Here is a 19669-nt window from a genome sequence, read left to right as displayed (position 1 = left end):
GCGGCTGGGAGGAGCAGGAGACACGTGTGTGTGCACGTGGGGTCTGTCCCCTGAGCACCGAGGTGGCTCTGACGGCGGACCTGCCTCTGTTCTAAGTGCCTCACACACATGGTTCGCTCCCACAACAGCCCCGTGGGGTGGACCCCGTTTTTACCCCTTTTCAGAGATGAGGGCGATTCTCCTGCTTGCTCAAGGCCCTGCAGGCCGGTGAGGGCGGGAGCTGGGTCCTGAACCCTGGGTCCTGAACCCTGGGCCGCCCCGAGTCTGTGCAGAAGCGCTCGGGTGGGACGGGTGCCATTGCCTGGCCCACCTGTTCGCACTCAGGTGCATCGAACCAGAGCGTAGGGGTCCCACACTGGGTGAGCCCCAGCGACCTGTGTGCTTTGGGGGGTCCCGCATCTCAGAGGTGACCACTGGGGTCCTCAGGGCTCCTGTGAGGTGACACAGCCAGGATGGCCCCGTTAGGGTCCTGACTGCACTGGGGACCCCCTCATGGCTGGCCAGGCCCTCCAGGAGGTCCTCCCCCTGCCCCCCCTTCCGCTTCTCACGCCCAGTGGGTGTCTCTCCATCCCCAACCGAGACTCCCTGCACCTTTCAGGGAGAAGCTTCAACATTCCCTGTATGGTCACGGAAGAAACTCTTCGAGGTTCCTTACATGCTTAGCGTATGTTAGAGAAAACACATTTTCTGGGTCCTTCTCCAGGAGGAACAGGCTGTGCGATTGGTAGAGGATTTTCCCAAGGAAGGCCAGGCTTTAAGGGGGGTGGACTGCAGAGTTCGTCATTCCTTTGTGTCCCTTCCTCCCTTCCAAGATGTTGCCTGGCTGTGGGACAGGAGTCTGGAGAGCAGGGTGGCCGCCACCGCCGCCGTGGGCCTCCCGGTGTGGGGGGAGGTTTTGCTCTGCTCCCAGGAACCCTTTGGTCCTCAGCTACTCCAGTGAGAGCCTGCATTTCCTCACGCCGCCTGGAGAAGCGCTTCGCTCACTCATTCCCTCCACTACTACCCGAGAGCCTGCTGTGGGGGGGCCAGGGCGTGGAGGGCCGGGCAAGAGGCAAGGTCCCAGGCACTGCCTCCCCTCGCGGCCCCTGGGCCCAGGGACCAGGTGCTCAGGCCCTGCACCCCCCGTAAGCCTCGGAGGCCGAGCTGGCGTGCGCTCGGGCGGCTGGCGCCCGCTGACTGGTGCTGACCAGTGCTGACCAGTGCGGGGACGCTGGCCGGGCTGCTTCCCTGCCTCAGACATCACGTCCCTCTTCTGTAAGCCTGCGTAGCAAGTCCTTTTGTTCGCCAATATTGGCACGATTGAATCAATGCTGCAGCCAAACAGGATGTGGTCTGGGTGACTCCCAGCTCCCAGCCATCGATGGTTCTTGTTTTCAGTTGTCTCAAGAAGTAACACCCGCCACCACCACCACCACCACCACCAAGCACGGGGCACTTTGAGGCCCTGGACGGAGCCCCTGGCCTGGTGAAGGGGGCCTGAGCTCTGAAGGGCCGCCGATCCCACCTTCAACTGCTGGGAAGGGAGTCGGGGAGGAGGTAGAGAGAACTGAGTCATACTCCAGTCCTTCCAGGTAAAGCTTGGAGGCCTTTGAACTTGGCTCGCTAGCTGGGGAGGGAAGGGTTTCCAGGAGGGCCCTGCTTCTGGCTCGAGGCTGGTCTATTTTGTTGCAGGGCAGGGCAAAGGGGAGGCGGCTGCGGCGTGCAGGACACTTGCCCTTGCTCCTCCACGAGGGGCCGGAAGGCCAGCCTTGTGGTCCCTAAACCTTGAGGAAATATAAAGAACATTGGGGGGGGGGGCGATGAACAGAACATCACAAAAACGACAAACGCCTGTATAGACTTGTGTAGCCACCAGCCGTGCCAAGAAGTGGAACTTCACGTTTGAAGCCCTGAGGCCCTCCCCAACGCCAGGGTCCTCTCACCCCGCCCCCGGTGTGGGTTTTTTTTTTTTTTTCCAATCTAGTGTAAGCATTTAAGTAGCCCCTAACCTGAACTCTGTGGTTTTCCCCCTGCTATTTATAGTTTTTCCACGTAGCCAATAAACACTGGGTCCTTAAGCATTGTCCATTGTTTTCCACGTTTGTAACGTACACATACGTGGAAGCCTGTATTTCTGCCTGTGGCTGGCCAGCCCCCATATGGCCCCCGGTGGTCCCCACCCTTGTGTCGTCCCTCCCCCTGCTGTGGCCTGGCAAGCCAGCCCTGATAGAGTTCGTCCAGGGATGGACGTCCCTCCATGGTGAGGTTACGTAGGAGATTAACTTCCCTCTGGATGACAGACTTTGTCTCCTGCCTGCCTCGACTGAGCACGATGCCACGCAGGCAGTCCAACTTGGCAAGGACCTGCGGTCCAGTAGCCAGCCGATGGCAGCTGAGCCTTCCGATGAGGCCCAGCGCTGGCCGAGGTCTTGACCGTGGCCGGAAGGAGAGGACCCAGCGGAGCCACATCTGGATCCCCCACCTGCAGAAACCGCGACGCAGGTGTGTTGCGTGTGGTCATTTGTGACGCGGGGCCGGGTAAGCGACGCGTAGCCCTCCCGGGGTTCCTGCACATCCTGTTCCTGCAGTTCACCGGGGTTGATGGGTAGAGCTGCAGGTTTTCCACTGTGCGCTAACACCTCCGTGTACTGCCCCCGCCTCCTCTCGAGGACCAGAGCTGGTTTCCCACCCTTGCTGTTAGGGCCCGCCAGCACGCAGATGCCTCTCGGGGAGCCCTCTAGCAGGGGGCCGGTGGGTGTCCAGCATCACTTCCCACAGGCAGCGTTCCGGATCATTCCGGTTACTCTGCATCCCCACCACCGCTCCCTGTCATCGGACTTTTTACTTTGGGAGGAGGCCCGATGGAAGGGAAAAGGCTATCGACTTGTTTTAGTGTATACTTTTTTCTCCTTCTTTTATTAAGATTTTATTTATTTATTTATTTATTTATTTATTTATTTATTTATTTATTTTAAGAGAGAGAGAGATTGAGAAGCAGACTCCCCCCTGAGCAGCCAGCCAGCCAGCCATCCCTGGGGCTTGATCTCAGGACCCGGAGATCATGACCCGAGCCGAAGCCAGATGCTTCCCGATGGAAGGGAAAAGGCTGTCTGATTTGTTTTAGTGCATGCTTTCTTCTTCTTTTATTAAGATTTTATTTATTTTTTTTGAGAGAGATTGGAAGCAGACTCCCCACTGAGCAGCCAGCCAGCCAGCTCCGGGGCTCGATCTCAGGACCCGAGCCGAAGCCACATGCTTAACCGCCTGAGCCACCCAGGTGCCCCTATGCTTTCCTCTTGACTGATGGCCATAAACCCATGTTTATCAGCACTCTGGGTTCTTCCATGGTGAAGGTCCTTTGTTCATGGCTTTTAACTCCTTTTCCTTATTGAACTGCAGGACTTCTTTGAATTTTATGGAAAAATGAGCCCTCCATGGCAGGCTGTCACTTGGCCACGCAGTCTTTCACGGCCCCCGAAAGTCCCATTCTGCATCCCATCCCAGGCAGATTACTTTGGAGGGTTCCAGGTGTGGCCTTGTGGTCAAGTCTTTGGGTCGCGGCTGTCCCTGTGAAATTAGGCCCACACTCACCCTAATCGTTTGACCAGCCTGCCCCTTGGGTCTCCTTCTGTGGGGCACCCCCTGGCCTGGGATTACTTTCCTGTTCTAGGAGCCAGAGAGAGAGAGAGAGAGAGAGTCAGCTGGGCCTGGGGCTCGAGTCCCGCCAGCAGCTCTCAACCTGCATTTTGCTCCACGCCCTGGAGGTGATTGCTACTGCTGGAATGTGGGTCCGGGGAGACTGTGCCCTGCCTGTTTAGAACAAGTGCATTTCTAGAGAATGTTAAAATTAGAAAAAGCGGCTCCATTTCCTGCCATTCAGTGGCAGTTGGCTTGTGTTTGTTTGCACAAGGATTTTTCTGGTAACAATCTGTAGTCGGTTTCTGGTGGAATGTGAGGTGAAGTCATGATTTTCGGGATGGAGGTGATCTGTTTCCATGGCGATCTTTGTGGTTGGAGAGTGACTGCTTTGTTTGTGAGTTCTTGCGGATTATGCGGCAATGGAAAAAATATTACTGAAACAACCCTCTTCTCTAGGCAGCAAGACTCGTTTTTGATTTTTATTTTTTTAAAGTTCTTTAGTGGGAAGTTACTATCTTTGTTAGTGAGGTCCGGAAGGAGTGGACCACAGCGGGCTTGGCTGCTGATCGCCCCTCCTCCTCCCTGGGAGGCCACCCCCCTCCTCCCTGGAGGTGCGCAACCTGGGGTGACCACCCCTGTAGATCCTTCCACCCCCTCACAGTGCTAGGTTCAGCAAACAAAAATGCACGGCATCCAGGTGTATTTGACTGGGACACATTTACACAAATAAAAGTATTCGTCATGGTTCAAAATTCAAATTTAACTGGGCGTCCTGTATTTTCTTTGGCAACACCCCCCAGCCTCCCCAGCCCCCCCCCCCCCCCCCAGCCCCGTATCCTTTGCAGCCTCAGTCTGAGTTTCTCTCGGTGCCTGGCTGTCTCTCCCAGGTGAGGAGGGGCATCGCCTGCTCTTGGCTGCCTGACTTGTGGCACCTGGGGACACACCTGTGGCTTCCCCAGTTTTGTTCCGTTCCATGCGTGGACACCCGCCCCGGGTGCCGGCCCCAGGCTGGCTGCTGGCAGCACCGAGGTGGGGCTCACAGCCCGCCCTGCGGCAGGTACGGCAGGTAACTGCTGAGTGGGGGCTTGGTTTATTGGTCTGTCCAAGGGAAGGCCCAGGAGCAGGACACTGGAGAGATGTAGCATCATCTTCTCTGGAGAGCCTAAGTGCCCATCAGAGACTCACCCCCGGGAACTGGAAGGAGCTCACCTGTGCTTAAATGGCCTGGAAGTGCCAGCCTCTAAGTAGGGGCAGCGGGCGGGGGTGGGGGTTGTTGCCAAGAGCCCAAGTCACATGCTTTGTGAGAGGGGTGGGTAGGAGCTGGACCTTGAGTCCTTTTTGCAGGGGCAGGCAGATACCAAGGAGGCATTCCCTATAGGCGGAAGCAGGTGTGTGTGCAGGAATTTTAGGGTGCAGGTGGCTGACGGGTCGGTGAAGGGAATTGGCAGTGGGTACTAAGGAGGGAGAGCCTTGAAATGGCCTTGAAATGGAGCCAGGCCCCAGATGGGCAGGTGGCAGGGCAAGCAGGGCACCTTGTGTTCATGAGCCAGGGGAAGCAGGTGAGTCAAGGGAAGCGGGGGACCCAGAGGAAGTAGGGGAGACAACGGGAGGGTAGGTTTGATGGAAGAACAGGGCAGCTGGGACCCCCTGGGAGTTGACACTTTCTCCAAAATAAAACTGCAGGTCTCAGGTACCCTGGGGGACTTTCTTTTATGTGTAGGCGACAGGTGCTAGTTAGTAATGGAGCATCTTACTCTGGGCTAGGTGCAGGCCTGGGGCTGGGGACAGCGAGACTGGCGGGTCCCTGCCCCCGAGCACGAGCAGGTTAGCCTGTTACAGTGTCGCCTGAGCACCTGCTGTGTTCCAGGTGAACAGGATGGAGTCCCTGCCTTCACGGAGCATTTCTTTCTAGTAGAAGGGAAAGGAAATAAAACCATTCTCGGAGAATGTGAGGAGTGAGAAGTGAGGTCAGCTGAGGGATGGGGGGTGAAAGCAAGCTGGTTTGGATGCAGTATGTGCTAATCTGAATAATCCCAGATATTCCCACCCTAATCCTAGAACCTATGCATGTTACTTTATACGGAAAAAGGACTTTGCAGATATGATTAGTGTAAGGAGAGATTACCCTGGGTTAGCCTACGTATAACGTAATGACAAGTGTCATTTTAAGAGAGAGGCAAAGGTGCCCTGACCTCAGGGAAGGCCTTGTGATGAGGGAGATGGATCAGGATGGAGGAGGGGCCACAGGCCGGGGCCACTAAAAGCCAAAAAAGTTGGGGAAATGGATTCTCTCCCTAGAGCCTCCAGATGGAACCAGACCTCCTGGTACCTGGACTCTAGGACTGGCCTCCAGACTGAAAGAGAATTGAGTTGGTGTTTTGGGCCACCAAGGTCTCTTGAAGGGTCGAGGAAGTGACATTTGAGCAGAGGCCTGAGTGCAGGGGACTGGAGGTCGTAGCTCCTGGTGTTTTCACAGGTGGGGGTGGGCGTCCCTGCTGACACGTGGCCTGGGACCTGAGCCGGGTTCCAGGCCCGACCTGGGCTCAGGAACTCCGTGGGAGTCACGAGCTCTCACGGCTTTGGTCTTCAGCCTGGACGTGAGCCTCAACGAATGTATTTATTTTTAATGTGAAATGTCAGTTGGAGCGTGAATACCATTTGCTATTCTCCAGTTTAGCGGAGTGTAAATGTATCTGATTATTTTTGAGAGAGAGAGAGTGCGTGCGAGGGAGCAGGGGGCCGGAGAGGGAGAGAGAGGATCTTAAGCAGGCTCCACGCCAAGGGCGAAGCCGGACACGGGCTCCATCTCCCAACCCTGAGGTCATGACCTGAGCCGAAATCAAGGGTGGGATGCTCAACCAACTGAGCCACCCAGACATCAGTGTATCTTATTAATGGAACAGAGTCTTTCCTTGGCTTTCTAAATTGGGAATATCTAACACTATAGAATAGCCATCTGTTCTGGTTTGGCCCTGAATGCAGAGCCTGAGGTAAGGATTTGGGGACTGGTATGGAGAGGTGGGGGAGTGAGGGTTGGTCCCTGGAAGCAGGAGCGGGGGTAGGGGGGGCGAGGGCAGGAGATGAGGAGGAAGGCAAATGCAGGGTGACTTTCTGAGTTGAGGGCCACTGTGATCCTGGGAGCCATGTGGATATGCTTTGGTTGTCCCTCTGGAGGACGGGAGGCTGGGGCCCTGACCCCAGGGCCGCCCTGGGGAGTGTGTTCCGACAGGCAGAGTGAGGATGGGGGCCGCACCTGCCCATTTGGAGAGCAGCTGGACGGCACAGCAAGGGGACAACTGAGCCAATGCGGTGCTGCCTTCGCGAAGGCCAGGCTCGGTGACTGGTCCCGGGGAATGAGGACGGCCACTGTGTCAGCCCATCCAGCAGGAGCTGAGACAGCCGGCGGGGTCTGGCTTAATGACTGTCGGCCACCAGTGTGGCAGGTGAGCGTTCGGGCACATGTGGCGCTCAAGGCACACGGACACCCCGGGCCGCTCACCCGCCGAGGGCCTCCTGTCCCGTGCAGACCTCGAGACCTGCGGGGTGGCGCCTGCCCCATCGAGAGTCCTGGCACCGCGAGCATTTTCCCTCTCGGCGCCTGCTTTCTCCTCCTTCCAGTTCCAGAAGGCAGGAGCCCAGTGTCTTGCCGCCTTGCTGTCCCTCTGTGCTTTACGGGGAGCAGAGGCCTGGTGGGGAGGCTGCAGCCTGGCTCTCGCTGACCTCCTGTCGCCTGAACCCAACGAGCAGCGGCCACGGAAGCTGTGCTGAGAGGCCTGTTCACCTCTCATGCTTCGTTTTTGGTGGTTGATGACAAAAGGGAGCCTGAGTCGATATCCAGATCCAGAGCAGCCCCTCAGAGGGACGGATCGTGCCGAGCGTGCGTGCCGCTGCACGTGCTTGGCTGGAAACGAGAGACGCAGACGGAACCCGCCTTTGCGGCCCCGATAGTGCCCCCTGCACTGCTCTGTTCCGCCCAGGACCCGGCGCCACACATTCGCCCCGCAGCGGGGACCCAAAGGGACGTGACCCCCCCACCCCATGCCCTTGGCCGGCCTTGCTGGCGTTGGGGGGACAGTCACCCAACGCTGTGGCCGTCCCCAGAACCTTTCCCCAGGTGCGCACCGCTCTGAGAGTGGCTTTCTCGAGCCCGCAGGGGTTTGGTGACTTTTATTCACTTTTTGCAAGATTGCATTTTTTTAAAAAGGCCTCGTTTAAAAAGTAGGATATTCCCTGAGGTTGGGGACTCCTTCGCATTTCCGGATAACATTGTGCTTATCTCAACAAAGAGATTTAGAAACTGCAGATTCATTTCGGATGAAGAGTTTAAAAAAATACAGAATGGTCCCCTTTTTTTACTTTATTCAGGTCTTGGGCTTCAGAAAGTGTTTGTTCCAACGATTCCATCCCTGACCCAGTTTTTGTATGGGCTTTGTGGGTCTGGCTCGTTCTGGGAGGCTGGGGGGGGGGCGGGGCGGGGAGTGGTCTGCGATGCGAAGTCAGATTAACGCATCAGGAATCATTTCATGCTCTTAGAATGTTCCGCATCCTCCCTTTGCTCTACAGCTGGGTTTTCTTTTTAAAGATTTTATTCATTTATTCATGAGAGACACAGAGAGAGCGGCAGAGACACAGGCAGAGGGAGAAGCAGGCTCCCTGCGGGGAGAGCCCGATGCAGGGACTCGATCTCAGGTCTCCAGGATCACCCCCTGGGCCGAAGGCGGCGCTAAACCGCGGGGCCGCCGGGGCTGCCCTGACAGTTGGGTTTTCTAAACCTCGAATGTCACCACCTTCCAGCAGGGAGGCTGGTGGGGGGCGGGGAGGGGCACCCCCCACACACCCCCTTTACAAAGCTGACTAGGGAGGGGGCTTTCGAGGGCCGGAGTTTGGGATCTGTTGGAAAAGCCGACCAGGGGTTGGGGGGTGCAGGGGGCTTCCAGCCACATTTCTCCCTCTCTTGCCTTTTAAACTGTTGCCCAGGTGACAGGCTGCCAGGGTGAAGATTTGACCCCAGGAAGGAGAACCCAAGAGTTCACACGGCTGGTGGCCCTGCCAGTGGGGAGGGCAGAGGTGGCCATGGGGCTCTGGGCAAAGGCCCCCCGGCACTCAGGCCCAGGCCCTGTGGTCCCTGCTCCGTGACCCCAATGAGGAAAGAGGGCAAGACTTTGCAGTGGGCCCAGCTGTCACACAGAGCCGGGACTCTCGAGTCCCCGTCCTAACCGGCTCTGAGCCTTCAACACACCACGTCGTCCTAAATATCTTCAGGCTTGTCGGCATTTGTGGGGTGGCTCTTGACTCTGCACCCTCTCCGGGACTCGCACCTGAACAGGGCAGGGTGACTCCCTCCTGCTTTAAAAGCCTTTAAAAGCCTGAGGAGGTTTTATAATTTATGTCTCGGAGGAAGGAAAGAAGGAAGAAGGGTGATGTTGGAGCCCAGTGTGGCGTCTTAGGGGCTCACTCCGGGACATCTGGTCTTGCTGCAGCCTGCTGTGGGGTCTCTGTTCACCTTGCATCGGTCACTGGTGCTGGGCCACCACCGTGCCTGGCGACCCCGGCTCTCCACTTCCTGACCTCAGGCCAGTGGCCGAGAGGGTCCGGTCTCAGTTGTCTCCTCAATACGTTCTTGACCATCACGCATCGTACAGTGGTTCTCAGAGTGTGTGGGCCAGGGACCAACAGCATCACCGTCACCCGGGAGCCAGCGAGAGGATCAGGGTTTTAGTAGGAGAACCACCCCCTGATACCCATGCTAGCACTTAGGTTCTCAACCTTTTATTCATTCCCTGAGCATTTTGTGTTTTCTACTTGAAACCAAGGCCCAGATTCAATTTGGGTCCCTCAGCCAAGGCCGTCGAGCTTGCAAAGGGCAGAGTGACCTGTGAACCTGCAGAAGTCCTCCATGTACCTGGCTGCCTCCTGCCGTGCGGCTTGTTCCCACACACAGCTCCCTGACCGGGGTCATCTCCCATTTATTCGGGAGATGTTACAGGGTCAAAATCAAAGGGTTATAGGGTTAAAGGTATAGTTATAGGGTCAGAATCAAAGCCCCAGGGTACCGCCTGTGGGCAGCTCTCTCCTTCACTGTCTGGACGCTGGACTTGAACTTCCAGCCCCACGGGGGAGGCTCAGGATTGGGAGCCAGGTCAGATGCCCCACATCCTTAAGTGACCACCCGCTAGTTGGAAAAGTTAGTCAAAGCCTGGAAAAATAATGTTCCTATGTTTTTCTGAATTTTTTTAAGATTTTATTTACTTAATAATTTTAGAAAGAGAGAGTGTGGGAGTGGGGGGAGCAGAGGGAGAGGGAGAAGCAGACTCCGCGCCGAGCATGGAGCCTGACCCGGGGCTCGATCCCACGACCCTGAGATCATGAGCCGAGCTGAAATCAAGAGTCAGATGATCAACCAACTGAGACACCCAGAGGCCCTAAAACTTTGCTTTTTTTTTTTTTTAAATGCAACAAGCCATGTCTGTGACTCTTTGGTTGGGTGGAGGTCTTTTCTGAGTGTTCGAGAGCAGCGTCTGGCTTGAACCACAGCACGTCCTTCTGATTTCTACCTTAAAGTCAAGTAACAGCACAAAGATGCTGATGAGGCCGTCCGTGTTCAGGTTCTTAAAAAATCTCCCGCAACAGTGCGATGTTGTCCAATGCGGCGGCCCATTTTTAAGCGATTCTCCTCAATCGAGACTCCGCAAAACCCCCCGCTTGGTGGCTGGGGAAGCCGCTCTTGCCTCACATGTGACCACTTGTTCCTGCGTTAATTAAATACATAAAGAGTTCCGTATTCATAAATACCTAGATACATAAAAAGGAGTTCTGGAACAGGGCCCACTGGCTGCAACCAAAGGGGTCAGAAACCCAGGGGAGGAGCAGCCGCGTCTGGACGCAGGTGTGGGAGGGAGTCCGCGTGCCCAAGACAGGCAGGTGGCACCGAGTCCCTCTGTCACACACACAGGCAAACAGAAGCCTCCCCCCGGGGGGAAGGGCAGCCAGGAAGGCCGGCCAGCCGCACGCAGGGAGTAAAATCACCGGCTTATTCTGCATCAGGCACCCCACGGAACCCACAGACGGGGAGGGCACGTATATAAACCACCGTGGGTGTCTGCGTGTCCGTCTCAATAAGCCCTTTTCCCCTTGAGCTTCATTATCAACATAGGTGTGATACAGGAGAGGGGAAAGGATATTCCTGACCGCATACGTAGTCTGTAAAATTCGAGATGTTGTGTAATTCTGGAGAAGGTAAGTGCACCAGCTCTGCGTGTGTCCGGGGTGAGAAAATTTCGCCACCTCAATCAGGTGTGATTTCAGACACTTTCCCTTGGCTGTAATCGTCCACCACCTGCCGAAATAGGTTTGCAATTAACAGTGTTGTGTGTGTGGACTTTGATTATCACTCCAGATGAAGGCGATGGCCAGTCTACCAAAATATAAATTTATTTTATTTATTTATTTATTTATTTATTTATTTATTTATTTATTTAATTTTATTAATTGGTTCTCTTAGAGTGGATTGATTTTTTCTCTCGGAACAATGAAAAATGCAGGGTGAAGTCTGGGCATGAGATCCCATGAGATCAAGACTAATTAATGGTGCTCAGCTGCTCTTGGGGAGGGGTGGGGGGGGCACTGCTGCCTGGGCGAGGCCTCCCTTCCTGAGGGGTAGCATCTCGAGACAGCCATTGTGGCTTGACAGGCCTTGCTTCCCTGCCACCTGTCATCCTACCTGCCGTCTTGGCCGGCACGTCTGGCATTTACCCAGGCACCTGTGGCTACTTGCCCACTTCCCCGTGCCCCGACCCTACCACGCCTGGCCCTTTGCCCCATTGCATAAGTGGGCTGGTATAGAAATAGGGTCAGCAGACTCTCTCTGCAAAACGTCGGACTGCATATATCCGGCCTCGTGTGCTACTCTGTACTGGACACGCATCCTATAGACAAGACGGAAACAGGTGGGCTTGGCTCTCTGTTCAACACAACTTGACTTACGGACGCTGCAATTTGAATTTCGTATAATACTCATGTCACAAAATATTTTTAGCCCCCTGCCCCCTGACTCTTTAAAAACATCAAAACATTCTTTGTTCATGGGCGCCGTGCAAAGACAGATGCGCACCAGGTTTGGCCCTGGTAGAGACAAGAATTTATCTGGTTCTACTTTCTACTCTTGTCCTACGCTTTTGGTGGCTTTCGGGGCAGGGGCGGGGTTGAGGGAGCCCCCTTGATCCTGCCATGGGGAGACTCTAGAGATTGGCAGACGCAGCGTAGGAGGGATCCTTTGGCTGATGGATCCGTGCATGTCCATCATGGTGGCTTGGATTGATCATTGAAAATTGATCTGTCATCCCCACAGCAGCCCCTGAGACGGGCGGGATCATGAGAATTCCTTTTCCTGTTTTGCAGATAGAGTGTAATAGTTTCCTAGGGCTGCCCTAGCAGAGTGCACGCTGGGTGGCTTAAGTCCAGAGGTGTGTCGTCTCACAGGTCTAGAGGCTGGAAGTCTAAGATCGAGCGTCGGCGGGGCTGGTTCTCTCTGAGGCTCTGGGGAGCATCTGCTCCGTGTGCATCTCCTGCTCCTTGCTGGCGATCCCTGAGCCCCAATCTCTGCCTGCATCTTCACACGACATCCTTCCCCACGTGTACGTGTGCGCCTCCAGATTTCCCCCTTTTTAAAAAAAAAATTTTTTTTTTTTTAGATTTCCCCCTTTGTAAAGACACCAGTCGAATAGGATCGGGGCCCACCCTAAGGACCTCATTTTAATTCCATTACCTCAGGAAAGACCCTACTTCCTCACGTTCTGGGGTCCTGGGGGCTAGGGCAGGACTCTGACACTTTGTAACTGGGGATCTGGAAAGCCCGGCTGAGTGTCTTGTTGGTCGCTGTCCTGGAGCGGGAAAGTAGGACAAAGCTGTCACCGCTGTCTTCGTATGAATATAGTTACCTGTCTAAATGTCGGGAGCCTCTCCTTAGGATTTATGCACCCAGACTTCCAGGCCTCCTCAAGTAGGGTAAACCCTCCAGAGCTGTGTCTTCAGCTGAGACTATAAGCTGTTAAAACAGCTGGTGACAGATGCGCAGGGGACATTGGGCTGCAGGCAAAGACCCTTGTGTTTGGAGACTCCCAGAGACCACAGCATCGTGCCTTCTCCTAATTGCTCGTTGACAGCTTGGTGGTTTCTTGAAGATTTCCCTTAATTTCGTCCAATGACACCACTGATGTTTCTGGAGACAAAAATCAGGGAGTTAGGCATCTTCCAGACTTTGGGACTTGATGCCAACCTTAATGTAATGAGCCTACATTAAGTCCTGTGGTTTCTTCCGGGGGCCTTGGGGACTGGGGAGCCCACACCGGTGTATGGCCGCTCGCTGGGGACGACAGTGCTTGGCCAAAAGAACACATCTGCTCTCTTCTCAGGGAAGCTGGTCTTTGTACAGTTTTTGGAGATGTGGACCATGGAACTAGGAGGTTGGAGAGGGGCCAGCGGGTTATGTCCACCTAATCCACCCACCCTGGACCTCACCGGTGGGACCATTCACAGCCAGACCCCCTGTCCTCCTTGTACTTGCAACACTGAATTACCAAAGGGTTCGGGCTGTGCGTGCATGTGTGTGTGTGTGTGTGTGTGTGTGTGTGTGTACGTACCTGCCCAAAGTCCAGCATGGCCATGTCTAAGCTTGTTGGGCAACATTGGGTCATCCCATATTAGGTATGAGGTAGGAGTTGACCCAGTCACCCTCCCCACCCCCATCTGGGGAACCTGCCAGAGATTCACGTCATGAAATAAAAACTCCACCTAAATGATCCTCTGGAAGGAGCGAGTGACAAGCCCCAGAGAGCTTGCAAAGCCCTTTGCGAAAAATGCCAAGTTGACTCAGCCCTAAAGCAACAGTGATACGAGTGTTGTGCTAAGGTCTCCATAAAGGAAACCTGGCAACTTCTTGGAGTTCGGACGAGGTAGCGGTCTGCGCTTTCTCAGCAAACATCTATTTCATGCCCCGGGAGATGGGTTTGGGGAGCCTGGGGTGGGGTGAGCAGCAGCAAGGGTGTAGGAGGTGCTCTTCTAGGGAACTCTGACGTCTCCAGCTCCCCCACCACCTGGCCCGGCGTGAGGGGCCCACACGGGCCAGAGCAAGGGGGAGCACGCCCAGCAGAGGAGAGAGTCCCACCACCCCAGCCGACATTTGGGTGGGGGTGGGACGGGGGGAAGGAGGCACCCCAGTTTCACAGAGGCTAGTGTTGTGACTTGGGAAGAGTGACTTTTTACAATCAAAAAGCAAAAAAAAAGAAGTGCGGGCCACACTCACCGCAGAACAGATTAGAAAGAGTAGGGAGATAGTGCAGAGGCAGCAGCCCCACCAGCCCGCTGCTGAGGGGCCACGTCTGCAACACTGTCACCGCCTCCTGCCCCTTTGCAGCCCATTTCCCCCTCTGTACTCGTGACGAGGGCCCTCGGTGACAGCAGCCTCTGGATCACCAGGAGCACCCGACGTCTGTCCCGGAGTCCCCGAGTCCCCGAGAGACGCGCCCACGATCTCGCGCCTGGTGGACCGCGGCCTCTTGTTTCCTGCGCCTCGAACATCCGGTCTGCAGCCTTTTCTGTCTCCTTTGGGATCTGTCTCCTTCCTGGGTTCTTTTGTCGTGTTCGCGTCTATCTTGTCACGCTGTTGTCTTGTTCCTGGCGTCCGTTGACTTCGATGCAGCTTTTGGCCTCTGCCGGTTGGCGCCCTGCGCGTCTCGGAGCCGCGTCCACCCAGACGGTAACTGCGTCCGGGCCGCGTTTTCTCTTTGCTTCGGGATGATTGCCGGCCCGACCTCACGCCTTTCTGTGCATCTGGAGTTCGTTTTACTGTTGAGGCCCCAGGTGGGGGCTGCGGGGGGCGGGTGCAGGGGGGGGTCAGCGTCCTGAAAACCAGCCAGCGGCCCCGGCGTCCCAGGGACTGATGCTTCACGGTGCTCCTTCTCATCGCATGTGAAGTATTCACGCGGAGGAGGGTCTGTGGTCTGTACGGGGCTGTGTGTCCCCTGGGAGGGGAGGGGGCGGGAGTGTCGCAGGCCGGGTGGCCTTGCCCTCAGGAGGGCATCCAGAAGGCAGTTTCAGCCGCACATTTCACGATGTGAAGGGTCCAGGATGCCCGGAAAGCCCCAGAGCTGCAGATCCTCCTGTCCACACCGGGAGCCGGGATCTGGTGGCCGAGGGGGCGTCACGCAGTGGTGACCTTCAGTCCCTTCCTCTGTGGTGCCGTCCTGGCTTATGGACTCTTTCAGGGGTGTGGCCTCTGTAGTGTCATATTCCTTAAGTGGGACCCGAACCCCCACCCGAGTCACGGCGTGTGGTGTGCGAGGAGGAAGCCCCACTGCTGGCGGGGAGACTGGAATGTGTGTCTGGGGGTTTAGCTGATAAGATTGTTCTGTTGAACTAAGACTGCTGGTCTCTGCAGCAGAGGTAACAGCAGGTGAGGGAAGACACAGACTTGGGGGAAAAAATTAGTAAAAAAAAAAAAAAAAAGCTTTAGGGGCAGGCTGGGCTGCCCAGGGAGCTGACTGTGACACTGGTCTCTGTGTGAGACACTTATTGGGGTGCATGCTTGGGGCCAGCGCCCCTGGAAGGCCTGGGCAGGCCTCTGAGACCTGCAGGAGCTCCGGATCTAACCTTAACCCTGAAGGCCTGTGGCCCTGCATGTTATCAGCAGGGTGGGGTGGGGACAGTGGCCTGCTTGGGGAGGGAGGCGGGGGGAAGGGTTTGGGGAAGGGAGAGACGAGCTGGGGACTGACATCCAGACGGGTCTCCAGGGGGTGGTTCCAGACCCGGGCCCTTCTGCAGGCCTCGCTCCAGCAGCTAGGATGGGAGGTACATCTGGGGCCGCATCACAGCACCCAGGTCCCCACCTTACTGTGACAACGCGGCTCGGGGCGCGGTTCACTCTAGACGTGGAAGCGGGGAGGCACCCACGTGAGGTGTTGCTGACCGAGGCTCTGAAGCCTATGTTCCCCTTTCTTCTTGCAGCCTCTGCCTTCTGTGGACAGGAGGCCGGGTCCTGGGACTTGTGCTCTGACGTCAGGAAGCCGGTGGCCTGTCGTAGGTAAGCCATGCGGGCTGGGTGTTGGCTTGAGTAGCTGCCCTCGGCCTGCTGCGTGGGGACCGCTGTGTCGTGGCCGATGTGCACAGACCGGAGTGGGGAGATGGACCCCATATGCCTGCACAGTGGCTCAGAAGGGAGGAGTCCCTTCCAGAAGCTTCTTGGCCTCTTAGGGCACTGCAACCATCTCCCTCATGGCTCTGTCTTCATATCCTCGTCAGCTCTCAAATGTCCCCAACTCGGAAAGGTCAGATGGCACCAGTGACTTCCCTTTCTGGTGCCACCAATGGAACATTCTGGCTCTACCCAGAAACCAGACAGGCAGCTTGTTCTGAGCCCCAACCACCATGGGGCAGAGCCCAGGTTGGCTGTCCCTTTTGTGTTTGCACAAAGGAGTTATTCTTACAACCCGAGGGGTTACGAGCTCCCAAACAATGGCCACCAGTGATGGCCACCAGTGACGAGGTGCAGGTCCACGAGCAGGGAGCCATGGCTACGGCTCACCCACCCTGGGGCCCTGGGAGGACGTCTGTCCCGGGAACACAGCAGCAGAACAGGCTTTGTGCAGCGGCCCCGAAGAGTGAATGGTGTCCTCGTAGGATGTTGTCGCGGATTTTCTTGGCTGTTCCCCACCCCCCTTTTATGATTGAAGGGCAGTTGACCTACATTCCGTTGGTTTCGGGTGTACAACCTAGTGACGGGACAAGTCTGTACGTGGCCCCGTGGCCCGGACTTCCCCCACAGGTGAGATCGTAGCGGCTCTTGGTTCTTATTCTGACCCCTTGGTCAGCAATAGAACCCTCACCTCAGTGGGGTCGTCTACACAGCCTTCCTGGGTTGAAAAGCCACACACCTGCATCCTCACTGGGTGAAAGGATCAGATAAAATTAAATGGATCCTCTGCACACACTGGGAAGAGGAGGGGCAGTTCACGGGGAACAGCTCAGTTCCTTCCCCATCAAGTTTGAGTAATAACAGCCCTTCAAATAAAGTGAGCGGGGCTTGGATTGTTCCAGGCTTCTCTTTAAGTCTCCTGCATCCTCTGTTCCCCTTGACAGACAGATGACTGGGATCCTATTCCGGCTTCTTCCCCTCCCCACCTTTTCTAGTAGGTCTCATTGTTTTCTGGGATCTGCATGAGCTTTAGGACGGAATGTTTGGGATGCCTGCGCCTCTGGCCCTGGGGGCTTTCCATATAGTGATGTGAGGAATTCAGGAGCTCTCTGGTCCCGGGTCACTCCTCCCTGCCCTGCACTGAGGTCTCAGGACTTAAAATACTTCTGTCCTTGCCTTATAAGTACAGCCCCTTGCCCTGAAGGCAAACCCAGCCGAAAGGCATCCAAATTCCTCGCATTCTTTTGGCCTGGCACTGGCCGGAGTGCCAGGGTTTCTGAGATCCACCAGCAGATTGGCGCCTTGGTTCCTTTTCTTTAGATAAACTTGATCGACACCAGGGGGTTGTACAACATGACTCGCTGCCCGACCCCCATGTGGTCTCCCCACGGGGTCTGGATTTAGGGCACAGCTTGGCAATGCAGGCCACCCCGTCCTGAGTCAGGCCTGGAGGAGGTTGATGGGGTCGTCTGCCTGGGACGCGTCGCCTGCTCCAGCAGTAACCTGAGCGGTATTTATGTGGCTGGTTTTTTCTGGCACTGAACCAGGGTTGCCGGGGTGGCAAGATGCCTGGGAAGAGGAAGAGGTTGGTGGGACAGGGCCTCCTCTCTGGAGATGAGCCCGAGTGGTGCCCATTGTCTCCATCCTGGTGTAAAGGGCTCCCAGGAGCCCGGCGGGGGGGGGGGGGGGGGGGGCGGTCCACCCTTTCTTGTTTGGGGGTAGCAGATGTGCCATCAGGCTGAAATCTTATGGACATAGACATGTGTCCTCCAGTGCTTAAAGAAATCGTGCACTGACTGTGGCAAAAAAAGAGATCTCGTCTCGACACATGTGACATGTGGCCAGTTTTTGTGCCCCCCCCCCCCCCCGGCCCGACCAAGAACATAAATGCAGTTTTCTCTGTGCATCCTTAATAGTCAAGATCTGATTTATCTCAAGTTCACTGTGAGGTGGGTGAGGCTTCCCAGGGTTTCAACGTGTGCGTCCCAAGTTGTGCTGGTGCCTGATTTTGTGATTTGCATGTACTTCCAGCAAATTCTGGGTTAGAGCGTCCACGTTAGTGACCTCCTTGTTACCACCACCAGAAATAGTTTATTAAAACACCTGAAAAAAAAATAAAAAAATAAAAAAAAACACCTGCTTTAAGGCCGCTGCTAAAAACATTAAAAACGGACCATGTGAGGCAGCTGGAAGGAGCCCTGAGTCTTCCTCTCGGCTTGAAGACCAGTGCGAGTGACTGGGTGAGCGGCAAATACCAGCGCTCGGGCCTGCAGCTCCTCGGGGAGTGTGCCAGCCAAGGCCACAGCCCGGGTCCTCCTCCCTAGGGGAGGCCGAGGCTCCTTCCCACAGTTTTGCCACTGCCAGGGGAGGAAGCTTCTGTCCTGCCCATTTCACAGAGAAGAGGTGAGGCTCCAGGGAGCACCTCATTCAAGTTCAGGGAGTTATTTCTAAGTAGAGTCATTGGGAAGTAGAGAATCCCCGTCCTGGAGCCCACGTTGGATGCCCAAAGCCACCACCTCTGCTGGTTTCCCACTTTTCAGCACCCCAGAAGGATACCCTGTACCCGTGAGGCAATTATTCCCAGGGCCCCTGCGCCCGTCCCCCAGGCAACTACGGAGCGGTGACTTTTGAGGATGGAACTGGCCCCCGGGCTGTACGTGGGACGTGGGGAGATCCTGCTTGCGGATGTCCCCGACTCCGGGCAGCTCAGTCCAGCATCCCTCACGGCATGACCCCCAGGCCTGCTTGCACCGTCACTGGCCAGATGACCCAGAGGTTCCAAGTCTGCACCTGCTGAGGCCTGCGTGGATGCCCCCGGGGGCAAGGTCTGACCTCACATCGTCCCAGGGTCACCCAGTAGCCGGCAGAGGGCAGCCCCCCAGCCAGGCGTCGAACCTGAGACGTTGCTCGGCCTCTTTGAAAACCTCTGCCTGAAAATATCTGCCATCAGCGCCACCTCATTAAGCGGCGAGTGCAGTTGACTGTGAGCGAGGTCACGGGGCAGCTACATGGAGCCTGGGGAATGCGGACAGGTGACAAGGCCCGGCTCGCCCGGGCGGGCGCTGAGCTGCCCTGGCCATGGGGGCTGCGTTCTCGGAGGCCCCGTGTGTCAGCCTCGTCCCCTATCCCCCCCATCCCCGCCATGTGTCAGCCTCGTCCCCTATCCCCCCCATCCCCGCCATGTGTCAGCCTTGTCCCCTATCCCCCCCATCCCTGCCATGTGTCAGCCTCGTCCCCCCGTCTCCCCCCCATCCCCCCATGTGTCAGCACCCCCCCCACCTGCCCTCCTCAGCCACCCTCAAGCAGGGAGGGCTTAGGGACAGATGAGAAATTTTTGACATACTTGAGGGTTTGGAGATAAAAGTGTGAGTGAAGGGAGCCTCCACCAATTGTTTATTTCAAGCGCCTCCCAGCCTCTTGCTGAAACCGGCTCCGTCTACAAAGAGCTCCCCGGGTCTAATCAGAAAACCCCAATTTGCCTATCTCTCCACCTGGATCTTTCCCGGTTACTTCATTATTTAACGCCGATGGGGCCTTGGGAAGGGCAGAGCGATTGTATTTTATTCTTGGGTCAGAAAAGTGTGCAAAGAGCTTAGCCCTTTGGTCTTTTTTCTAAGTGTGGACGAATTTCGAGTCCATGAGCGTATTTTGCATAAATTAATTTCCCTGGACCTCAGTTTCCTTGTCTGTAAAAACGGCACCCGTGTCTAGAAAGTTCTTAAAGATCCATAGGAATTAAATAGGCTCTCGGATCTTGCTCAAGAGAAAGTGAAGTGATTGGAAGGATCCAGACTGAGCACAGCAGGTCCCAGAGGACCTGAGAACCAGGATTTTTATTTTATTTTATTTTATTTTATTTTATTT

At 55.9% G+C, this 19669-nt stretch overlaps 1 protein-coding gene across 5 annotated transcripts in view; it reads left to right on the top strand.

The window, feature by feature from the left end:
• Positions 1 to 19669, top strand: part of SH3BP4 (SH3 domain binding protein 4) — an 81064-nt gene that overhangs the window by 21083 nt on the left and 40312 nt on the right. For 4 of the 5 annotated variants that reach the window (XM_072719122.1, XM_072719125.1, XM_072719123.1 and 1 more), the window contains one exon: positions 15619 to 15694. The exons of the other annotated variant lie outside the window; for it this stretch is intronic. The gene's annotated coding sequence lies outside the window, so the exon portion shown is untranslated. The remainder of the gene's footprint in view (positions 1 to 15618; positions 15695 to 19669) is intronic. 5 annotated transcript variants of the gene reach the window in all.

The sequence above is a fragment of the Vulpes vulpes genome, chromosome 9, assembly GCF_048418805.1.
Source record: "Vulpes vulpes isolate BD-2025 chromosome 9, VulVul3, whole genome shotgun sequence".
Lineage (NCBI taxonomy): Eukaryota > Metazoa > Chordata > Mammalia > Carnivora > Canidae > Vulpes > Vulpes vulpes.
The sequence above is the reverse complement of the archived record's forward strand: the minus strand, read 5'-3'. Positions and strand labels throughout refer to the sequence as shown.